Consider the following 21,698-nt stretch of genomic DNA (forward strand, 5'->3'; position numbering starts at 1 on the left):
TTTATACCTACATAATTGAGCAGTCTAATTTATCTTACTGATTGAAATTTCAGAATCAGTTTGAACATGTATTTCTTCAGTATTTGTCTCCATAAAATGATAATAATCATGCTAAGAAAGTCATTTTTTATTTTTATTTTTTGGTTTGTATGATGTATTTCAAACTGCTGGTGGTCACATAATGTCAATACCACTCACGGTCAAGAAGAAAACCATTTTTATGGATCAGAAGGGCACAGTTAAAAGTTCTAAGAGCACTAAACTATTTTAACCAGTGTTTCCATAATTTGTGTCAGTACTGTATATACCCCATGTCTGTCTGTCTGTCTTTGCCTGATGTTAGACTGACCTCACCACAAACACAAGATCTACTCATTAAAAAAAAATACAAAAAAAAAAACTGAAACAAAATACACCATAGTATATCAATGTCACCATCATACATACATACACGTTTGCCATAGTCAAACACACATTCTATAAACACAGCACACGCTCACACTGCAGTCATAAAACAGCTTTCCAACCAACACCAGCGCATTGCAAATGTAACTTTCAAGAGGGGTTAGCGGAGAGCGTCGTTAGCCTAATGCTACTCTGCACGTTCTGTAGAGCTGGAGGTGTTAGCAGAGAGCGTCGTTAGCCTAATGCTACTCTGCACATTCTGTAGAGCTGGAGGGGTTAGCGGAGAGCGCCGTTAGCCTAATGCAGCTCTGCACGTTCTGTAGAGCGGGAGGGGTTAGCGGAGAGCGCCGTTAGCCTAATGCAGCTCGGCATGTTCTGTAGAGCTGGAGGGGTTAGCGGAGAGCGCCGTTAGCCTAATGCAGCTCGGCATGTTCTGTAGAGCTGGAGGGGTTAGCGGAGAGCGCCGTTAGCCTAATGCAGCTCTGCATGTTCTGTAGAGAGGGAGGGGTTAGCGGAGAGCGCCGTTAGCCTAATGCAGCTCTGCATGTTCTGTAGAGCAGGAGGGGTTAGCGGAGAGCGCCGTTAGCCTAATGCAGCTCTGCATGTTCTGTAGAGCAGGAGGGGTTAGCGGAGAGCGCCGTTAGCCTAATGCAGCTCGGCATGTTCTGTAGAGCTGGAGGGGTTAGCGGAGAGCGCTGTTAGCCTAATGCAGCTCTGCACGTTCTGTAGAGCGGGAGGGGTTAGCGGAGAGCGCCGTTAGCCTGATGCAGCTCTGCATGTTCTGTAGAGCTGGAGGGGTTAGCGGAGAGCGCCGTTAGCCTAATGCAGCTCTGCATGTTCTGTAGAGCTGGAGGGGTTAGCGGAGAGCGCCGTTAGCCTAATGCAGCTCTGCACATTCTGTAGAGCTGGAGGGGTTAGCAGAGAGCGCCGTTAGCCTAATGCAGCTCGGCAGCCCTAGGACTCCAGCCAGCTGCTGCACATCCCAGCCGCAGCCACAGGAAACGGTGCTATCGCCGGGACAGCGCGGAATCCGGCCTACCGCTCCACCGCTTCCCTTGCCTTTGTTTTTTTCTCCCCCTTTAACGGTTTTCCCTTTCCACACAAAGGAAGGCCTGCCACCCGTCCCAAATAAAAGCCTGTACCTGCATTCTTCACCACGGCTCTGCTTTACTCACATCCAAGGCGCATTTAAACAGTTCAGAAACCAACTACAGTTGAAAACAAAAGTTAAAATAAATGAGAACAGCTCAAACCGCGCCGTACTGTTCCTCAGTTTGAGAGCACTCCCCTGAGAGAGGAGGGAGATTGCTTACAGAACACATTTTCTGGCTTTGACGAGCAGTTGGTCCCAAACGTGGCCTGTTTTTTTGTTTTAATGCAGAATATAGGCTGAACGTGGGATTCCTGGTGAACGGGGGGTGGGGGGTGATTGGGGGGGGGGGGGGGGCGCTCGATAGGCCAGACACAGGCAGCGGGAGGATGGAGGAGCTCCAGAGAGATAACACCGCCGCGATTCGCCGGGCGCTCTTATCCGGGGCTGATAAATTAGCAGTATTCGTACAACCCGCCCCCCACCCCCACCCCCACTCCACCCCCCCTCACCCGCACTATCAGGGCTGCAGATAAGCCCGGCGGCCCGTGGCAGGAGAGCTCGAGTACACGCCGTTCTCTCACTGGGGGGGGGGGGGGGCATGGGGGAACTGGGGGGGGGGGGCGCGGCACTGCAGAGCTTCCAAAACCAGGACCGGCCGGCCTCTCGAGGACAGGGAGGAATGCTACAGAGCTCCCAAAACACACCCGTGCTCCGATTTACTCCACCTGACACAACCCGGCAAACAGAGAAAAACACCAGAGCCCAGGGATGCCTGCGTTCAGCTCTCCACTCATCTCAGCAAGCCTGTCACTCACCAGGGTCACCTGCTTCACATAAACAAGGCGGACCGAATACCCTTTCAACACAATCAGAACCACAGCACGGTGTTCCAACTTAACATCTAAATATAGCGGCTGGTGTTTAAACTTCTGCTTAACTCTTGATACTGGAGCTCACCGTGTGTGTACAATGAGGTATGTGCTGGACAAAAACTCCGCAGAAGCTGTCATTGATAAGGCTATTTAATTGGCTCTTTTTAAATTAAGCATGGCTAAATCTGTAACTCTTCCCTTTCACAAGTCTAGCTGGCTAAAAGGGAGACTGCCAACCCAGAAGAGGTATGCAATAACTCCCAGGTGGAAAAAGAGAGGAGTGAACTCTGACCCCAATCTCAGGTTCGTGAAAATCGTGTCGTTTCTCCTCCGCAATTAAGAACGTATAGAATATTTCGCGATACGGCATCAAAATAGCATAATTACCACTGAATGCCAGACTGGTACTTCCTGTGTGACAGGATGTGGGCTGTAAACCACAGTCCTGGTTATTATTTCTCTGCTTTAAACGTGAAATATCACACCCTTTAAAAAGCCTCTACGCACGACCGCGGTCGTCCTGCCACAGAACCGGGTCATCGATACCGCAGAGCAGCACATGGCGGGGAGGCTTGCGTGTGTGCGGGCTCTCAGCACTACGTTTGGAAGTTTTCCGTCCTGGGGTAGCTCGCTTTTAGCGTGCCGGGCAGATGTAACAGTCGACGGGATTTCGTAAAAAAAGGGCGTCCATCTGCGAGGGAGGCGCGGCCGTTTGAGAAGGTCCCCGCGGTCGTCCCGATGCGGGCCCCCGTCAGGACGGGGAGCGGAACGGCAGGCCCCGCCCCCGTGACTCACGCGTTTCGGGTTTCTGCCGAACAGACGGCAAAACCGCGCCAGCCGCCGTCTCCGCTGCTCCACACTCAGGCCCTTCAGGCGATGAAATGGTTAACGAAGAAGCCAGCGCCGGCGCTAACGCTAACGTAACGGGGAATCAACCCCTTTCCCAGAGTTCAGTGTTTCCTGTCCGGTTCTAATAGCACTACAGCGCTTATTCAGACACTGCATTCCCTGACTTGAGATGCATCATCATCTCCCGCTGCAGAGATGTGAACCAACGGCACTAAACAAAATGGAGGATGATTTAAGCGTCAGATTTCTGCCAAAGGTAGGCAGCGATTTGGACAACGGTGCTGGCCAGAGACACGTTTAGCTGTTAGTCCGCTTGCAACGATTTTCTCCCCAGAGGGGTTTTTTTCAGGTGTAGTTTCCCCTTATCAGGGCACGGACAAACGGACAGGATTTGGGCAAGGACATACGGACAGGATTTGGGCACAGACAAACGGACAGGCCCGTGGAGGACGGTGGCAGCGGATGGGGCCATGCCAGCGGAATCTTGTTCTCTGCCCCGACAACTGGCCGACAACCGCTCCTGGAACAACACACAGCTGACCTGGGGGGGGTCAGCCACTCAAACACCACCGCTCTGCTGGAGCCTGGCCCAATGCAGATCCTTTCCTTCACTCCTGCCTCTCTCCTCCCTCTCTCTTCCCTCTCTCTTCCCTCCCTCTCCATACGCACTGAAAGTTCACTGTTGACGAGAGAAGACTATTTTGAATTCACTCTCAGTACAAGCCGCACAAAGCTTTTCTTCCACTTGCATCTCCTCAGAGCCCTTTCTGTCTCAGACTATTTCAGTCTCTCCTACCTGAGCACGGGTTTGACAGAAGGGGGCAGAGCTTCTGAGGAGGTGTGCACCGGCAGGTCCGAGGCGGTTTCAGGCGTCTCAGACGTCCGGCTGCAGACGTGACGACTTCAAAGCTCCTGGATGCGGACCTCGGGAAGAACGCCCGCCTCAGAGGCCGCCTCTGGACTACATTACCCACGTTCACACTGAATAGTTTATGCTCTAGCTCCCAGGTTTACACCACAAAGCATTACTCACACTTTATTTACACAATGAGAGATTGGATTTGGCAGCAGAAAGAAGATATTGATTGAATTTCAGAGGAGAGAAAGGAGGGTGGGGGGGGGGGGGTCAAACTTCGCAAAGCAGAAAGAAAAGGGTGTCGTAAGTTTTTTTTTTTTTTTTCAGGGCATGAAACGGCGGGTTGGATGACTTCGCGGAGATGAAGCATTTCCCGATCCGATGGCCTCGGGCTTGGGCGAGCCCCAGAGAGGGTTTTATTTAGGAACGGGATCGACTCCCGCCGTCCCTCGCCTTCGCCGCTCCCGCGGGACCGGCGCTCCGTGGACTCGTCGATCGAAATTTTCCTCCGCGGCGTGGTGTCAAAGACGAAAAAAATCTAATTTAAAAAAAGAGAAACAAACTCCTAACTGCGCCAAAGTTGGCCCGAACGCTCCCTTGTTCTAGCGGGGTGTTTTCAGGCTTCTTCTCGCGGCTTACTCGCGGATTAGAGGCGGGAGCAGTTAGCGGGAGCCCGGGAGACCGTTAGCGCCGCTAGCGCTGCGGATTCGGGTTGCGTAACGGACGCTTTTCTGCCGCCGAAGTACGGAGGATTACCGCTCGAAAGCTCGAACCGCCACCTTCTCCGCGCGGCTCCCTGTCCTCCTTCGCACCGGCTTTCCGGATTATCTTTCGCTCCGGAGACCGTCGTAACAAATCGAGTGTCCTCCGCCGCGTTTTCCGTTCGCTCGCGCGCGCTCGTCACACCGAAACTTCTTTGTTTTCTGTATTCTGTTTTTCTACGGCGTTTGCGTCTCCTTACGTGGGCCGACGCAAATCGCGTTAAACGCCCGCCTCCCTGACGCCTCCGCCTCCGAACGCACGCCCGCGCGAGCTTCGCTTTCGGGTAACGGCACGGCGGTGCGGAAGGAGCCGCCTCGCAACGGCGGTAAACTGTGCCGCTGCAGTCAGAACCGCGACCGGACCGGTACTGACACCGGGCAGGGATGTCCTAATCCAAAACCTCTAAACCCGGCCCGTCAGCTCAATCAGGCAGTTCAGACCCAGAGAGGACTCGATCAGTCTGTTCAGTCAGACGATTCAGACCCAGTGAGGACTCGATCAGTCTGTTCAGTCAGACGATTCAGACCCAGTGAGGACTCGATCAGTCTGTTCAGTCAGACGATTCAGACCCAGTGAGGACTCGATCAGTCTGTTCAGTCAGACGATTCAGACCCAGTGAGGACTCGATCAGTCTGTTCAGTCAGACGATTCAGACCCAGTGAGGACTCGATCAGTCTGTTCAGTCAGACGATTCAGACCCAGTGAGGACTCGATCAGTCTGTTCAGTCAGACGATTCAGACCCAGTGAGGACTCGATCAGTCTGTTCAGTCAGACGATTCAGACCCAGTGAGGACTCGATCAGTCTGTTCAGTCAGACGATTCAGACCCAGTGAGGACTCGATCAGTCTGTTCAGTCAGACGATTCAGACCCAGTGAGGACTCGATCAGTCTGTTCAGTCAGACGATTCAGACCCAGTGAGGACTCGATCAGTCTGTTCAGTCAGACGATTCAGACCCAGTGAGGACTCGATCAGTCTGTTCAGTCAGACGATTCAGACCCAGTGAGGACTCGATCAGTCTGTTCAGTCAGACGATTCAGACCCAGTGAGGACTCGATCAGTCTGTTCAGTCAGACGATTCAGACCCAGTGAGGACTCGATCAGTCTGTTCAGTCAGACGATTCAGACCCAGTGAGGACTCGATCAGTCTGTTCAGTCAGACGATTCAGACCCAGTGAGGACTCGATCAGTCTGTTCAGTCAGACGATTCAGACCCAGTGAGGACTCGATCAGTCTGTTCAGTCAGACGATTCAGACCCAGTGAGGACTCGATCAGTCTGTTCAGTCAGACGATTCAGACCCAGTGAGGACTCGATCAGTCTGTTCAGTCAGACGATTCAGACCCAGTGAGGACTCGATCAGTCTGTTCAGTCAGACGATTCAGACCCAGTGAGGACTCGATCAGTCTGTTCAGTCAGACGATTCAGACCCAGTGAGGACTCGATCAGTCTGTTCAGTCAGACGATTCAGACCCAGTGAGGACTCGATCAGTCTGTTCAGTCAGATGGTTCAGACACAGTTAGAACTCGAGCATTTTGCTCAATCAGACGGTTCAGATCCGGAGAGGACTCATCCCTGGAAGTGCAAAGCAGGCTGGAGCAGAGCAGGGAGAGAGCACAGACTCCACATCTGCCCCCTGCTCATTACCCACAATCCTCCTTATGGGGGGGGTTAATGAGCCGCTCGTTCCCCCTTCCTCTGCGTCTGGTCTGGGCTTCGGGGTTCCCAGACGCAGTGTGCAGTAACCCCCCCCCCCCCCCGGCCTCCCGCCGCGGGGCGCAGACGCCGTGATTAACGCCTTTTTTCCACGTGCGGCTGGAGGTCTGGCTGGCAGTGTGGTTTCCGGCCCATAGGCCTGTTTCTGCCACATACCAAACAGCCACAAGCCACACAGCACATACACCTCACTGCACATACACCCCACTGCCAGTCTACCCCTCAGTGAAACAGAATATACTGGAAATACACTGCAAAAAAAAAAAAAACATTATCAAGATACTGCAACACATTTCACACTTACACTGCCAGATACGCAAATTACTCCCACTTACAATATTGGAACACATATATATTTATTTTTAATGCAAGGCTGTTAGATGGCGATTATATTAATTATATACGAGAAACAGGCATCATGTTTTCTGAAAAAGTGCGCATAATTAAAACAAACGGCAATAGATTCTGTGGAGGGTGACGAAGGGTACAGTGTTCCGGACGCCGTATCTTGGGCTACCGTGTTAACTGCCGCTGGAACGAAGTATTGAAAACATTTCAAAGCAGAGGGCGGACTGTTCGGTGATTAACGTTAAAGCGTGTTAATTGAGAAGATTTGCACAGTGGCAGTTTATCGAGGCTTTGTTTAAACCTCTTCTCTTGTTCTCACACTGACGGCACTTACTGCTCCATTAAGTATATTTTTCAAAAATCTGTCAGACTGAGCATTTTGTGCACACACACACACACACACCTGTACTTAACCAAATTAAAAGTACATTGGCAAAGACATTTTGTGCCCTTATCCAAAAGAACTGAATGAGCCTAAAGCTGTTGTCTTGGCTGTTTTTTTTTTTTTTTAATTAAGGAAATTTAAGGAAAGTTAACTTTTTTATTTGTCAAAGTAGTTCTCTCCCTCCTTCCACTAAAAAACGAACAGCAGTTAGAAAGATGACACGAAATCCGACTGCGTTTGAAACGCTCGTGTTTAATTACCTCCCAGACCTTTCCGAGCAAGATTCCCCTTTTAATACCAAAACCGCGAAACCGTCCCGTGAGAGGACTAGCGTTTCTTAATCTTCTGAAGATTATGATTCACTTCGCAGTCACTGTTCTCCAAATTCGGCGGTTCGACCGAATCCCGCGATGCACGTTTTAAAAAATATCTTCCATTACATTACATGACATTACATTGCAGGCATTTGGCAGACGCTCTTATCCAGAGCGACGTACAACAAAGCGCATAACCATAACCAGGAACAAGTGTGTTGAGAAGATTCCCAGGGCTCAAATGTACACAGGGAATCCAAAAATCAGCAGGGTCAGTGTACACATATGCATGTGCACCCTCAAACAGTAAATCAAACCCCCAAAGCCACGAGAAGATGCACCTGCGTTTTTTTTTTTTTGGGGGGGGGGGGGGGGGGCTGGTACTCTAGCTACCCTGGGACAGCCACTAAAGCAAGATTCGCCCTGAAACTCCAGGCAGCAAACCCAGGCAACGTTAAACTCGCACGACGACCAAGCTGACACAAAGGTCTGTCCACGCCGAACAGTCCGGCGGCGACGGACGTCCAGGCAGCTCGTTGCCACAGAAACACGAGAGACTCCGCGTCTACAAAGCAAAATCATCGGCCTTAAAATACCGCCATTAAGGGTTTTAGGGCTGAAGGGTTGAGCTGTTGAATTTCGTAGTATAAACACTACCTGAGGTAATTAGCCCATAACGGTAGCAGTAAAACCACTCTGTTGAAAGCATCGAACACCCAATAGAGCTGTTTTTTTCTTTCAATCTGGGGTATTAAATGAGCGTGATTTGACCGTGAATATGTTCTAACAGCAGCAGTTTTAAACTTAAACTCATTTTTTTAATTTGGCTTTTTATTATCTTACGTGTTTTGCCCACTTTCTTTTACTGTTTAAGCGCTCCCCTTTTTAATACAACACTGCTTTTATTCCTTTATTTATTATCATTCATTTACTTTCATTCATTTGTAGCTTTCCTCAGCTGGTTCCTCAATTTTGGTTCTGAATGTCTGTGAAGCGCTCTTTTGGGATGCGTGTTTTGTACAAAAAGTCAGATAAAAATTTAATACTGCACGTTATTAGTATCAAATAAAGAAACATACAGTGTATTCATCTCAGGCACCTAATCTTCGAGCGTGACAGTGCACAGTGGCAAAAATAATCATTTTTACTTCATGCTGTTTTTTCCCCCCCCAATGTCTTTTTCTCTGATGTTTTTTTTCTTCTGACAATAATCAGGTGACCTGTGCGTTGAAGATCAAGTTTGATTTGACAGGCGTGTTCCTGTACATTGTCTTCAGTTCTGTCTTCTCTCAATTTCCGGGTCTTTCCATAATCAGTCGTGTACCTCTGGCTCTGAAGTGGCTCTTGCTGCAGTACCTGAGAAGGTGATTGCGTCAGGGCTAATTGACACGCACACACCATCACCACGGACACAGACAGTTGGGTTAGCCAAATGGTTCACAGCCACAAAATCGCAATTGCGGAGCTGCACAGTCAAGATAACTTCCTCCTCTCTACTGACGCTGGCTGAAACTCAGTTGGGAGTAATTACCCCTAAAATGGCCGACAGGACCCCAAAATTTACTACACATCCCACACATTCAGAAACAGAGCTTCAACCTGCACCTGATTTTTAACAGTGCCTCTCCCTCTCTTACTTTCTCTCTGATCTTGGTGTAAAGGATTCTATATTTACTACAGAAGTGTTATTACCACGGTAACGGCCTTGACAGAATTCCTTTTAGAAGTGGATCAGATAAACTAACTGAATTGTTGGGAAACACCACCACCTGCTTTCATGAACCTTCCATTCACAGTCTCTGGGCGTTTCTCAACCTTGGCCAATGCTATAAATTAGCCTCGTACCATTAGCCACATTGGGTATGTCCAGAGTTTCTAGAGCTCTCAGGTTGTTTAAAGTAGGAAGAGACGCGCAATAAAACACCTCCGGTCTAACAATGGTAAAACGGTAAGGGAACTGGGCCTATAACTCAGAGGTTACAGGTTCCAGTCCCAGGTGGGGCACAGCCGCTGTACCCGTCGAGCGACATGCTTAATCCGCATCGGTCCAGTTGCTCCGAACAGGACCATCTGCTCAACAGAAATAAATAAATATAACAACGCGCTCAACCAAAATGCCATTTCAAAAGAATTATCACATGTACTCTACTTGTGTTGATATTCGCAAATTCTATTATAAACGTCTAACCGGAGTGGAAAATGTTATTTGTTCACGAGAGTACGCTCCGCCAAAAGGATTAGTCACGTACGAAGATTCTGGTGCGTTTTCCTTTTTTTGCATCAGACGCCGGGTACGTGATACGGGCTAAGCTGAGCGCGCGCGGCCCAGAAGCTCCACATGAATTATTCACAACCATCTGCCGCTAAATTAGCGCCGAAAAGGACGGGGAATTTAGCGACCGCGGATCCCGAAAAACAGTCCCAGCGCCTCGCCCGCCGCCCAGCGCCCTCCTCCAGACCGTCCCGAGTAACCATGGCGCTGGGGCGGCGCGCGGTTGCCGTGATGACAGCGGGGACAGGCGCTAACGCTAACGCGCGCAGGCCTGGTTCCCTGCCCCGTACCGAGCCCTGTCTCAGCCTGACTGAAGCCCGGGCTCTACCTGCACAGGGCAAGCACAGACTGTCCTGTACACGTCTCCTCAAAGAGCTGTGATGTGGACACACACACACACACACACACACACACACGCGCTCGCTCGCGCACACACACACACGCACACACAGACACGCGCTCGCTCGCTCGCGCACACACATAAGCACACACACACAGAGACACACACACACACACACACAGATACACGCTCGCTCGCGCACACACACACACAGACACGCGCTCGCTCGCGCACACACACACACATAAGCACACACACACACGCACACGCACGCACACACAGACACGCGCTCGCACACACACACGCACACAGAGACAGACACAGACACAGACAAAGACACAAACACACAGACACACGCACATGCACAGACAGACAGACAGACAGACAGACACACACACACACAGCCACAGAATCAATCAACATTCAGCAGTTTATATTGCCAGGAATCAAAGGCAGAGACTGAAATACAAACACATTTCTGAATAGATTTTTTAAAAAAGAATATGATCAAAGCTTTTGAACTTCAAGTTTTCTGAAAAGAAAAAAAAATCTTTAAAAAAAAAGCATAAAAACGTAAGTGTTCCTGGGAGCAGATCAGACCAGGAAAAGTCACCCAAAAAATGCTGATTTTGACACGAGATTGGACTCAACAAAAAGAACCCTCAGATCTGTCAAGTGCAGCCAGTGGAGTCCCCTCTCAGCTCTGTGTGCATGTGTGTGTGTACGTGTGAGTGCACGCGTATGTGTGCGTGTGTGTGTACGTGTGCATTTGTGCATGTGCGTGTGTGTTTTGTGCATGTGCATGAGTCTGTGTGTGTGTGTATGTGCATTTGAGCACATTTGTGTGTGTACGTGTGTGTTTGTGCATGCGCATGAGTCTGTATGTGTGTGTGTGTGTGTGTTTGAGAGAGTGCATGCATGCACATGTGTGTGTGTGCGTTTGTGCATGTGCATGAGTCTGTGTGTGTGTGTATGTGTGAGTGCGTGCGTGTACATGTGCGTGTGTGTACGTGTGCGTTTGAGCGTGTGTGTGTGTGTGTGTGTTTGAGTATGCCAGTTTACTCAGTGTGAGGTTCATGTGAAGTTATAGGTCTCATTCACAGATTCATTGAGAGATTCATTGAGAGATTCAGTGAGCCTTTCCTGCCAGGATGACTAGCACACCTGAGGCAGCTGAAATCCCCTCACAGAGAGCTCATATGGGCTGCATATGGGTGCAGTTAGGCACATATTCTCACCAAGTCATTATCACTGGCCCTCGGAGACACTTTACACACACACAGAGCTGCTGGCCAATCAGAGCTCTGCCTGCAGGACTGAATCACTGCAGTGAGTCATGAGTCCTCTCACTGCCCACAATGACACACGGACCACACTGCTGTCCCACACACACAATACACACACACACACACGCACATTATACTGCAATACCACACACAATACACACACACACACAGACGTTATACTGCAATACCATATACACAACACACACACAGACACACACTCTCTCACACACACACTGCTGTCCTACTCATACACATTATACTGAAATACCACATACACAATACACACACACACACACACTGCTGTCCTACTCACACACATTATACTGAAATACCACATATACAATACACACACACACACTATACTGCAATACCACATACACAATACACATACATTATACTGCAATACCACATACACATCACACACACACACACACTATACTTCAACTCTCATACTACATAAGCAATACATACCACACACATGCAATATATACCACACAAGTCATATATACCAAATGTTACACATGCACACTTAAACTACACACACAGCACAGTACCAAACACATGCAGCACACACACACACACCACACACACACAGCGCACACACACACACACAGCGCGCACACACACACATACACAGCGCGCACACGCACACAGAGCGCATGCACACACACACATACACACACACAGAGCGCATCCACACACACACAGCGCACACAGAGCGCATGCACACACACACACACACACACACAGCGCACACACACACAGAGCACATGCATGCACACACACACACAGCGCACACACACAGCGCATGCACACACACACACACACACACACACACAGCGCACACACACAGAGCACATGCACACACACACACAGCGCATGCACACACACACACAGAGCACATGCACACACACACACACACAGAGCACATTCACACACACACACAGCGCACACACACAGCGCATGCACACACACACACACACACACAGCGCACACACACACACAGCATTGTACCAAACACACGCAGCACACACTTGTTACACATGACACTGGAGCCATATGCTGAACCCATGTGTGCACCCAGTTCCACGTGCAGGAACAAGTTCAAGAGGATCTTTGTTCATGTAGTGGGAACGAGGAGTACTGGTCAACCCCCCCACCCCCCCAAAACTGGTCACACACCCCCCCCCCCCAAACTGTACAACTCAAACAATGAACAAATCATGCGTCATAATGAACCACTGACTGTATCCGAGTACCCAAGTGAAACAAAAGCGCCATTTAAATTTACTCACAGCACAAAAATCTCACAGCATTAAAACAGTCAATATCTTCAAGGGAAAGGAAATGGATTTTAGTATCCTAAAAACAAATGTCCCTCGAATAATTTACATTTTTATATAAATGCTGCACAGCAACAAACAGAATCTCCGGTATTTGCTTTGGTTTTTAAGAAAATGCACCATAAAAAACAGACGGTTCGATGTGCCGACAGGCCCGGAAATGGGAGAGGCGTTTGGCCCCCGGTGGGGGGGGGGGGGGTCCAGGCCTGCTGCGTGGGGCCTGGTCTGTACCGCACCCCAATCACGTGTGTGCCCCCCACCCGGGGTGTGCCAGGCTGTGCTGAGTAGGACCCGGTCTCTGCCACTCTGTGCCCAGGAAGGGGCACCCGCTGCCCTGCCAGGACTCTGTGGCCCGTGGACTCCGTGACTCAACGCTCGGGGCACGAGCTACGCATGAACCCACGGACACCAGCGGCCACAGTCAACCCAGCCGAGTCGAGGCCATGACCAGAGGTGGACTGCTGGGTTGACACTATGACCAGAGGTGGACTGCTGGGTTGACACTATGACCAGAGGTGGACTGCTGGGTTGACACTATGACCAGAAGTGGACCGCTGGGTCGACACTATGACCAGAGGTGGACCGCTGGGTCGACACTACGACCAGAGGTGGACTGCTGGGTCGACACTATGACCAGAAGTGGACCGTTGAGTAGAGGCCATGACCAGAGGTGGCCACTGTAACCTGGCAACCCTTACAATCTCAAACCAGGGCAAGGAGCCGGGACCCACCTCTCCTGCAGGCACTCCCGGCGAAAAGCCGGTCGCCTGGACCGCCGCCCCATTAAAGCGGCAGCGTCTGCGGCCAGACGGCGGTTTCCGCTCGCTAACCCGCTAACCGCCCCGGGCCCCCTCCATTTTTTAATGACAACCATTCGGGGCAATAAAGCCCGGCGTTCAGAGCAGCCTGACGTCATCCGCGGGGGCTGGAACAGGCCCCCCGTCTCAAACTGGGGCATTAAAAGGCCAAAGACAAGGACCCCTGCTTCCGAACAAAGGGGGCTTTGGTGGCAGGGGGTCTAGAGCTGGGCGAGGGGTCTGGAGGAGGGACGCAGCCCCCTCCCACAGCTCCGGGGGTGGGGGGGTGGGGTTTAATTTACTCTGCCCATTGCTTCAGTTCTGAAAGGAAGGATCCTATTGGCTGGCTCACGCTGCCCAGTGCTGGAGCTCTGAAAGAAAGGATCGTATTGGCTAGCTCACACTGCCCAGTGCTGGAGCTCTGAAAGAAAGGATCCTATTGGCTGGCTCACGCTGCCCAGTGCTGGAGCTCTGAAAGAAAGGATCCTATTGGCTGGCTCACGCTGCCCAGTGCTGGAGCTCTGAAAGAAAGGATCCTATTGGCTGGCTCACGCTGCCCAGTGCTGGAGCTCTGAAAGAAAGGAGACGAGCTTCGGCGCTTCAGGTGAGGTGATAGCCATCTTTACGGCCCGGCGTTTCAGATAAGCCCCGTCGACGGGGTTAAAGGGAGAGGAAACCGCAATACTACAGCGGCGACCGACGTGCGGTTCAGACTGCCCACACGGCCTCGCTGCTTTTTTTCTTTGTGTGTGTGTGTATGAGTGAGATAACGGTGTCCCGGTTTTCATTCATATTTTAACCTTGTTCCTGGAGAGACTGACCGTACCATTGGCCAACAGCGACGAGCGGCTTTCATTGTGCGCAGCTGGGATATCAGATACGCCGGGGTTGTACAGTTGTGACTGAGAGAGCCGGATAGCACGATGGCTCTAATCCCAAAACAAGCCAGGTCGACACCTGCGTGTGCCTGTTTTACTTCCAGCCGTGATAGCCTTTTCCGGCTGGAAATATCCGAGCCGTTTCCCGAGCTGGAGTTCGTAAAAAAGTGTTGCGCGCCAGATTTATTGATTTGTCGACTGACTGACTGACTCTCTGCTTGACTGACTGATTGATTGACTGATTGATCAACCGATCGACTGGACTGGCAAAATCACACCTACTGCAGAGAATGGGGTCAACTGGTTCCTGACCTCCAACATCCACCAGCGAGAAATCTTTTTTCTTTTTTTTTAAATGTAAATGGAAATGAAAACAAAACGCACCACCTAAATTTGCTTTGGCAATTAGAGGATTAGCTGGATAAAAAAACCATAAAACAGAGGGGTCTCCAGAGGAGAATTTGGGAACCCTGCCCTATAACAAGAAAAGGAACTAGGCCTGCAAAAACTGTCTCCTACCAAGGCTCGGCACATAAAGTAAATCACTGCCAAAGTAAGTCTTGCTGGGGGGAAAAAAAAGTGTTTGCTTGGCAAACACGCCAATGTAACATGAGCTAATTTCATTTAAAATGAATACAAGCGGGCGTAGATTGAATATGTAACCTGGATTCCTCAAACATATTTCATTTCCTCTGTGCAAACATCAGGAGATCCACCTCGCAACGGCACGGCGGGGGAAAATATGCTCTTTCCATGAAAAGATGTCATGATGCACGGCATTCTGTTTTTCTGCAGGAATGATGTTAGAATCGGAAAAGCTTATATCTGACGCTCAGCAAGCGTTTGCATACCTCTGGTGCTGTTATAACTTCACTGCAATCCAGAGCCCCCTGTTGAATCTGGGATAAGCGATTGGATTAAGGTGAGGTCGCAAGAAGGGTGGAGGGTTGATGAGTGTGTGTGGGTCCCTGTGAGTGTGTTAGGTTGATGAGTGTGTGTGGGTCCCTGTGAGTGTGTTAGGTTGATGAGTGTGTGTGGGTCCCTGTGAGTGTGTTAGGTTGATGAGTGTGTGTGGGTCCCTGTGAGTGTGTTAGGTTGATGAGTGTGTGTGGGTCCCTGTGAGTGTGTTAGGTTGATGAGTGTGTGTGGGTCCCTGTGAGTGTGTTAGGTTGATGAGTGTGTGTGGGTCCCTATGAGTGTGTTTGGTTAATGAGAGTGTGTGTGTGTGTGTGTGTGTGTCCCTATAAGTAGTATAAGGTTCATGGGTGCGTGTAGGCAATACACAAAAGACAGAAGTTATGTCACATTACCCTGAGGGACCTGAGAACTGAGCATCCACCAATCATTCTCGGTGACGTTATATTTTTATTGTTACGTACCTTGTGATTGCTGGAGTTCGTGTCTGGTTTCCCTTTGAAAGGTGGCAACCATAGAAGTTTTTATGGTGACAATAACGGCGTCCCATCCCTATCTTAACATCCTTAGGCCATACCAGAGAGGACACACAGATATCCATTCATGTCCTGTATGTATCCATGACCAAGAGTTCCTCAACAAAAGCTTCGTATAGCCCCCCTCAGACAAACATGTACTTTAACCCCCACCTCACCCCCACGCCCCCCCAAATCTATCAGAACAGAGGAGAAAGCACATTTGCATGGGCTCCAGGGGCAAGATCCCCAGTCATGCCCCAAACAGCTCCGTTAACTGAGGGTCTGATTAAACCCTAACTTCAGAGCAAACTTTTTGAAACCGCCTAAAAAGTCCTCCCACCTCTGAGACAGGGGCGGCCACATTCTCTCAGAGAGAGAGACACGGGTCGTGACATGAGGTCTCCTGGCAACAGGCACAGCGGTGGCACCTCCTGATCGAAACAAAGATGGTGCCTCCTATTGATCTTTTATGAGAGCCATAGCGCCGTTCAAAGATTAACCTCAAAACCCAATTTAACACAAGTCCTGCCAAGGCCATCGACTTAATGACATGCATTACTAGCTCGTAAACAACTACGCTGCTTTTAAAGACATATGGCCGCCTGTTTTTGACTTCGACTACATGTAGCGAAACACTAAAATAAAGTCACGGCATTAAGTGTAAGGAAACCTTGATACTGATGTGAAGTTCTCCGTTTTTTATTCAGTTGAAACTAAACTGAAGAACAGCTCTGTAAAGTCAGAAAAGGTTTGCACATTTTTCACACACCATCGTTTTCCACAGGTGCTGACACCAAATTTACTTCCAGAAATAGCATCCTATATTTTCAGTCAATTTTCACATTTTGCAAAGCACGGCGCCTGCAGAATTATTTATCGACTATAAAAACAGCAAAAATTGATTTTCCAAAATGCTAATTTGGTGCAGAGAATTATTGGACAGTAGAAAGGTCCCCATTCTATTGTCGCTGACAAAAGCCCACGGGATCTTTTGTACTCTGTGGTTTTTTTTGAAGATGTCATCAATTTATTCTATCTTTTTTTTTTTTGAGAAATGCTCCCAAAACATATAACACGGTTTGGCTTTTCAGAAAATATTCATGAAAGGAAAATGCTGAGACACCGTGATTTATCAAAGTTGATACTGTACCACTGCAGATACCAACCATAACAGTGATTAATAAATTATGTGAACGAAAGTGATAAATTATGGGCATAAGTATGAATCAGAAAATTTGGAAGTACTATGCTCGTCATGATTAATGAGGCCAATGTGCTTCTCCTTAATTGCTACATTTAGTCTTTTAGTCTGAAAGAGCCTGTCAGCCTGTCAGTTTGAGCTAGCCGTGGCTAATTCAGAGCCACTGTCAGTTTGAGCTAGCCGTGGCTAATTCAGAGCCACTGTCAGTTTGAGCTAGCCGTGGCTAATTCAGAGCCACTGTCATCTTTCTGACTCAAACGTTTTTTTCAGGCGTGAGACCTGTCTGCCCATTCAAGGTTTTGTTTTGCACAATCATGTGTAATCACCGGTGTTACACCGCCGAGATTACATTGATCTTTGACTTCCTTCTGAGTCATAAAACTCTGAAAAGCAGCACTCCTCAGAAGCAGCCAATGGGATCCTTTCTTTCAGAACTCCAGCACCGGGCAGTGTGAGCCAGCTAATGGGATCCTTTCTTTAAGAGCTCCAGCACTGGGCAGTGTGAGCCAGCCAATGGGATCCTTTCGTTCAGAGCTGGAGCCATGGGCAGAGTAAACTATATCAAAAGCTGCCTTTTTCTCAAATAGATAATGTATACATTTAAGAATATTATCATTTTATGTAATGTATCAAACATATCATAATAATGTATAATCAGAGTTCATTGTACACACTGATGATTGCTTTTGATTGATTCATGTGAACACCTTCGGTTCAGAACATATGATGATGCGGAGGTGTTGCTACAGTGATCTGGAGGGGTTCACACCGAGATGACCGTAAATACTAGGGGTGCTACCATTTCCTCATTAATCACCCCCGATTACCGGCCCGCAGATTCTTAAACCCTCCGTAAAAAAATGTAATCAGAAAAATCTGAAATAAATACATGAATGAATAAATGAATAAATAAATAAATAAATAAAAAACTGCTGTATGCATGTTTGATCACTCCTATATGGGGCGTATTCACATTTAGACCCCCCCACCCCAATTAATCTTAATGATTTCTATTTGCTATGCCTCTCTGCCTTGCAATGAAGGGTGATGCTATGGGGTACGGGGTCGGGGCAGCGGCAGTAAAGTGCAGGAGCTGCAGCTGGGTTCTTCAGGCGGTCGCTGGAAGCAGTATAGAAGCTGCTGATATCCCAGCCCAGCTCACCGGTCTTAATCTTTTTATTATTTACAGGCGAGAAATGCTACACAAGCACTTATAAACATGTCAGTGTTATGCGAGTAACCCAGCTAAAACACTGAAATGACATAGAAATGTGTTTTCATATTTTAACAATAGTTTAAGTAACCAGCTTTTAATTGTAAAAAATGTAAGTATTACTAGTATAACTTGACACTGAATTCAGCATAGATACCCAGGATGAGCCTGAGTTAGGACACATAGATGTGACGAGCAGAAATGTTTTGGAAGCATTACAAAAGCATAGCCGCTCTGTTACCCAGATAATAACATTTGGCCGGTACGCCCGGCGGCGTTGCCAGGGAAACCGACGTCACCGTTTACGACCTTCTTCTCTGACGGGCAGATGGGCCGGCGTTCCCGTCTCGCTTAAGAGCGAAGAGTCTTCCTCGCGACAGAAGGCGGCCGACCCGGCGTGCTCCCGGGAGACGCGCGCCGCGACAATACAGATGTTCGGCCGTAATGGAACCCAGCGCCGCGGCAAAACAACAGACTTACGCGCAGCCGCGAGCGTTCGAACGCGAGAGCCGCCACCGCGGCGGGGGAGACGGCGGGCCGAAGGCGCCGCGACGCGGCGGTAGAGAAAGCCGGCTCGTCGCCGCGGGGGGTTGCGGGTTCAAATCTCGCCGGGAGCAAAGGCGCTGTGCCCCTGAGCGAGGCGCACATCATGAATGGCCTCACTGAGAATCCTACTCCATGAATGAACGGACAAGTGAGAAATGAAATCCGAGCAAGTCGTAAGCACACAAAATCAACGCAGCCATTGCAACGAGTCTAGGCTATATCCTCAGAGAGAAAGACTACTAAGAGAGTAGAGCTATAGATACTTCTGCACCCCAGGAAGTATGAGACCAAAACTGTGATTAAAATTAACTTTAAAAAAACAGGAGAAAAGGAATAAACTCCACAAAATCATAAATCTTTTTTTTAAACAGAGAGCCCGTCATTAGGGACGGCCACAGTGGGCTCGGATATTCCGGGTGCGTGCCGTGAGAAGGACATCTTGGTGGGGCAGGGGATGAGCAACGGGGCTGCAGGTGGAGGTGGGGGTGGAGGGGGAGGGGGAGGGGGAGGGGGGGTGGGGGCACGGATCCAGACGCTCGTGGGTCACCTCTGTCCCTCCCAGCCCCACGGCGACCGTCTCCAGACGGGCGGGGCACATTGTTGCTGCTGTTGTGGTTTGTGTCCCACTTAACAAAAGGGGGCTGTGTGCACTGTAAATAACTGCGGGGGTTATCAGTCAGCCCTCCTTCCCACCCCAAAACAGGCTCTCAGCAAAGTGTCCCACACCGGCCCCCTCCCCCATCCCAAACGGCCAGATGGGCACCCCAGCCTCAGGAGTCCGCACAAGTCTTTGAAGAAGCCGTAAAAGAGGAGAAGAAGAAAGAAGCAAACGAAGCAGACATGACTAATGATTGGGAGAGCGGTGAAGACCCGCCCCCCTCCCCAAACACAGTTAGTCCATTGGTCAATGCCGAGAAATTATGAGGCTTTCTGGGGTGTTAACACTACCCACTGATTTAAAAACAGATGTTAAAAAAACAGTAGTTCCACAAATCATGGAAGAAAACTCAATTCTATGAACAAGCGATGAAAATCAACAATACCGTAACTCAATACCTGCAAGCCTGCTTTAACGGTGGGTAGTAAATGTTTATGTTTATTTCAGTTCCACAGAAAGCTTCCGACCTGCTTTGCATCTTCTCGAGAGGAGCGACACGCGTATTCCTGGGACTAATCGAAAATCTGCTCAGACAAATGCACCGCTTACAGACGTCATTCAAAAACGTGTCGAAAACAACCGTGGAGGTAGGGTGCTTTTCGGCCGAGGAGAATAAACAGCGATTATGTGACACGGGTCGTTGTCATCATTGTCACTCCCCGCCCCCCCGCCAGCTCTGTGAAGGGAGGGACCAGAGGTGAGCGTCGACCCCGGTCGCGAGCAGGCGAGCCGCTAACTGAATTAATCCGCAAATAAACAGATCATTAGGGGTGCCAATCACTGCTCTGCCAAAACTGCAAACAATCACTCGGACCGACTCATTAAGGCTTACCGGTTACCCAAACGGTCCTGCGCAGACGTCCACCAAAGAAGAAGAGTTTGGGCCGAAGGGGCATAGGTACGGAAGCTAGGTTTGGGGGGAGTGGGGGGACTCAGAGTTCAATGACCTTCGCCCCTTTGCGAAGTCTTCCCTCAGGAAAGCCGTAAAACACCGGAGACGCTTGATGTGGGATGATGTACAGCCCTGGCCCAGGTGGCGCGCGCACGCACGCCGGGCACCCTCTGGTTTCAGTTACGCCCTCTGGAACCTTTTTTTAAGCGGATTAACGACCCCGGAGGAACGGTGTTGTCATCGCACCCGGGAGGTTGCGACACTATCTGGAGGAGGAAAAGCCTCTTAGGCCGTCAGACGGCGACTGGACAGACCGCACGCTACTGACTTAGACTAATGGGCTAACGCTTACGTAACTAACTGGCTAACCGGCTAACACTTCAAGAGTTTAACTCCTGCTGGACCAAACCCTCTCTATACCACTTAAACCTGTACAGGGAAACGGATTCTGTCCAGTAAGCTCGTTTGTATTCCGAGGCACTTTTCTTCCTGAAGTCTAACGATGACAACTCAAATCCGAACGGCCTGTTCTGACTCCCCTAATGACACAGCCTTTTAATAAAAGCGAAGACCAGGCAAAGGAAAAGAAACGCAAGCAGTAATGAATATTAAGTGTCACTTTATGGGGCGATTTAAAATGCGTTTGTCAAGCCATGCGGCTTCGCCACTTTGCGTGATGTGGAGTTGGTCCAGATTATAAATGCTCTTTCTGCTTCGGTATCCTGGCCCGGGAAATGAGACTGGCGACTGCGCAGTCAACTGAACCGCCGTCAGAGGACCGCTACACCCTGTCCTCAGCCGCTAACGCTGAGCCGAGATGCTAACGGGCTCTCCGCTAACGGGAAGAGATCAAAGTAAAGTTCCCTTTGAAGAATCCTGGATGTAAAAATTTAAGAGCGAGTCAGAAAGAAACCCTCTGGTCCTCAGGACCCTGGAGAGAATCTGCCTCTGGGGAGCGGCACAGAAGAGGAGGGAGGCGAGGCCTACAGGCTCAAACAGTCTGGAACTTGAGATTGCTCTCTCCAGCCACGCTGCCTCCACAAACGGCGGCTGACTCAACGCAGCGAGACCGGGCGCTAACAGCCAGACGGCCCGTAATAGCCCGGCGCATCGTAATGATAGCCGCCGACGAGGGCCCAAATTGTAGATTTGAGCGCCCGCCGCGATTGCGTCGATCGCCATTTACCCGACGCCGCGCCGAGTTAAGCGCGGACGCCCCGTCGGCGGGGTCGGCGCGGA

The 21,698-nt window shown here is 49.8% G+C and overlaps 1 protein-coding gene across 1 annotated transcript in view; it reads right to left on the bottom strand.

The window, feature by feature from the left end:
- hdac4 (histone deacetylase 4) overlaps window positions 1–21,698 on the bottom strand; it is a 185,140-nt gene that overhangs the window by 149,334 nt on the left and 14,108 nt on the right. The window lies entirely within an intron of this gene.

Source organism: Anguilla anguilla, chromosome 15, assembly GCF_013347855.1.
Source record: "Anguilla anguilla isolate fAngAng1 chromosome 15, fAngAng1.pri, whole genome shotgun sequence".
NCBI lineage: Eukaryota > Metazoa > Chordata > Actinopteri > Anguilliformes > Anguillidae > Anguilla > Anguilla anguilla.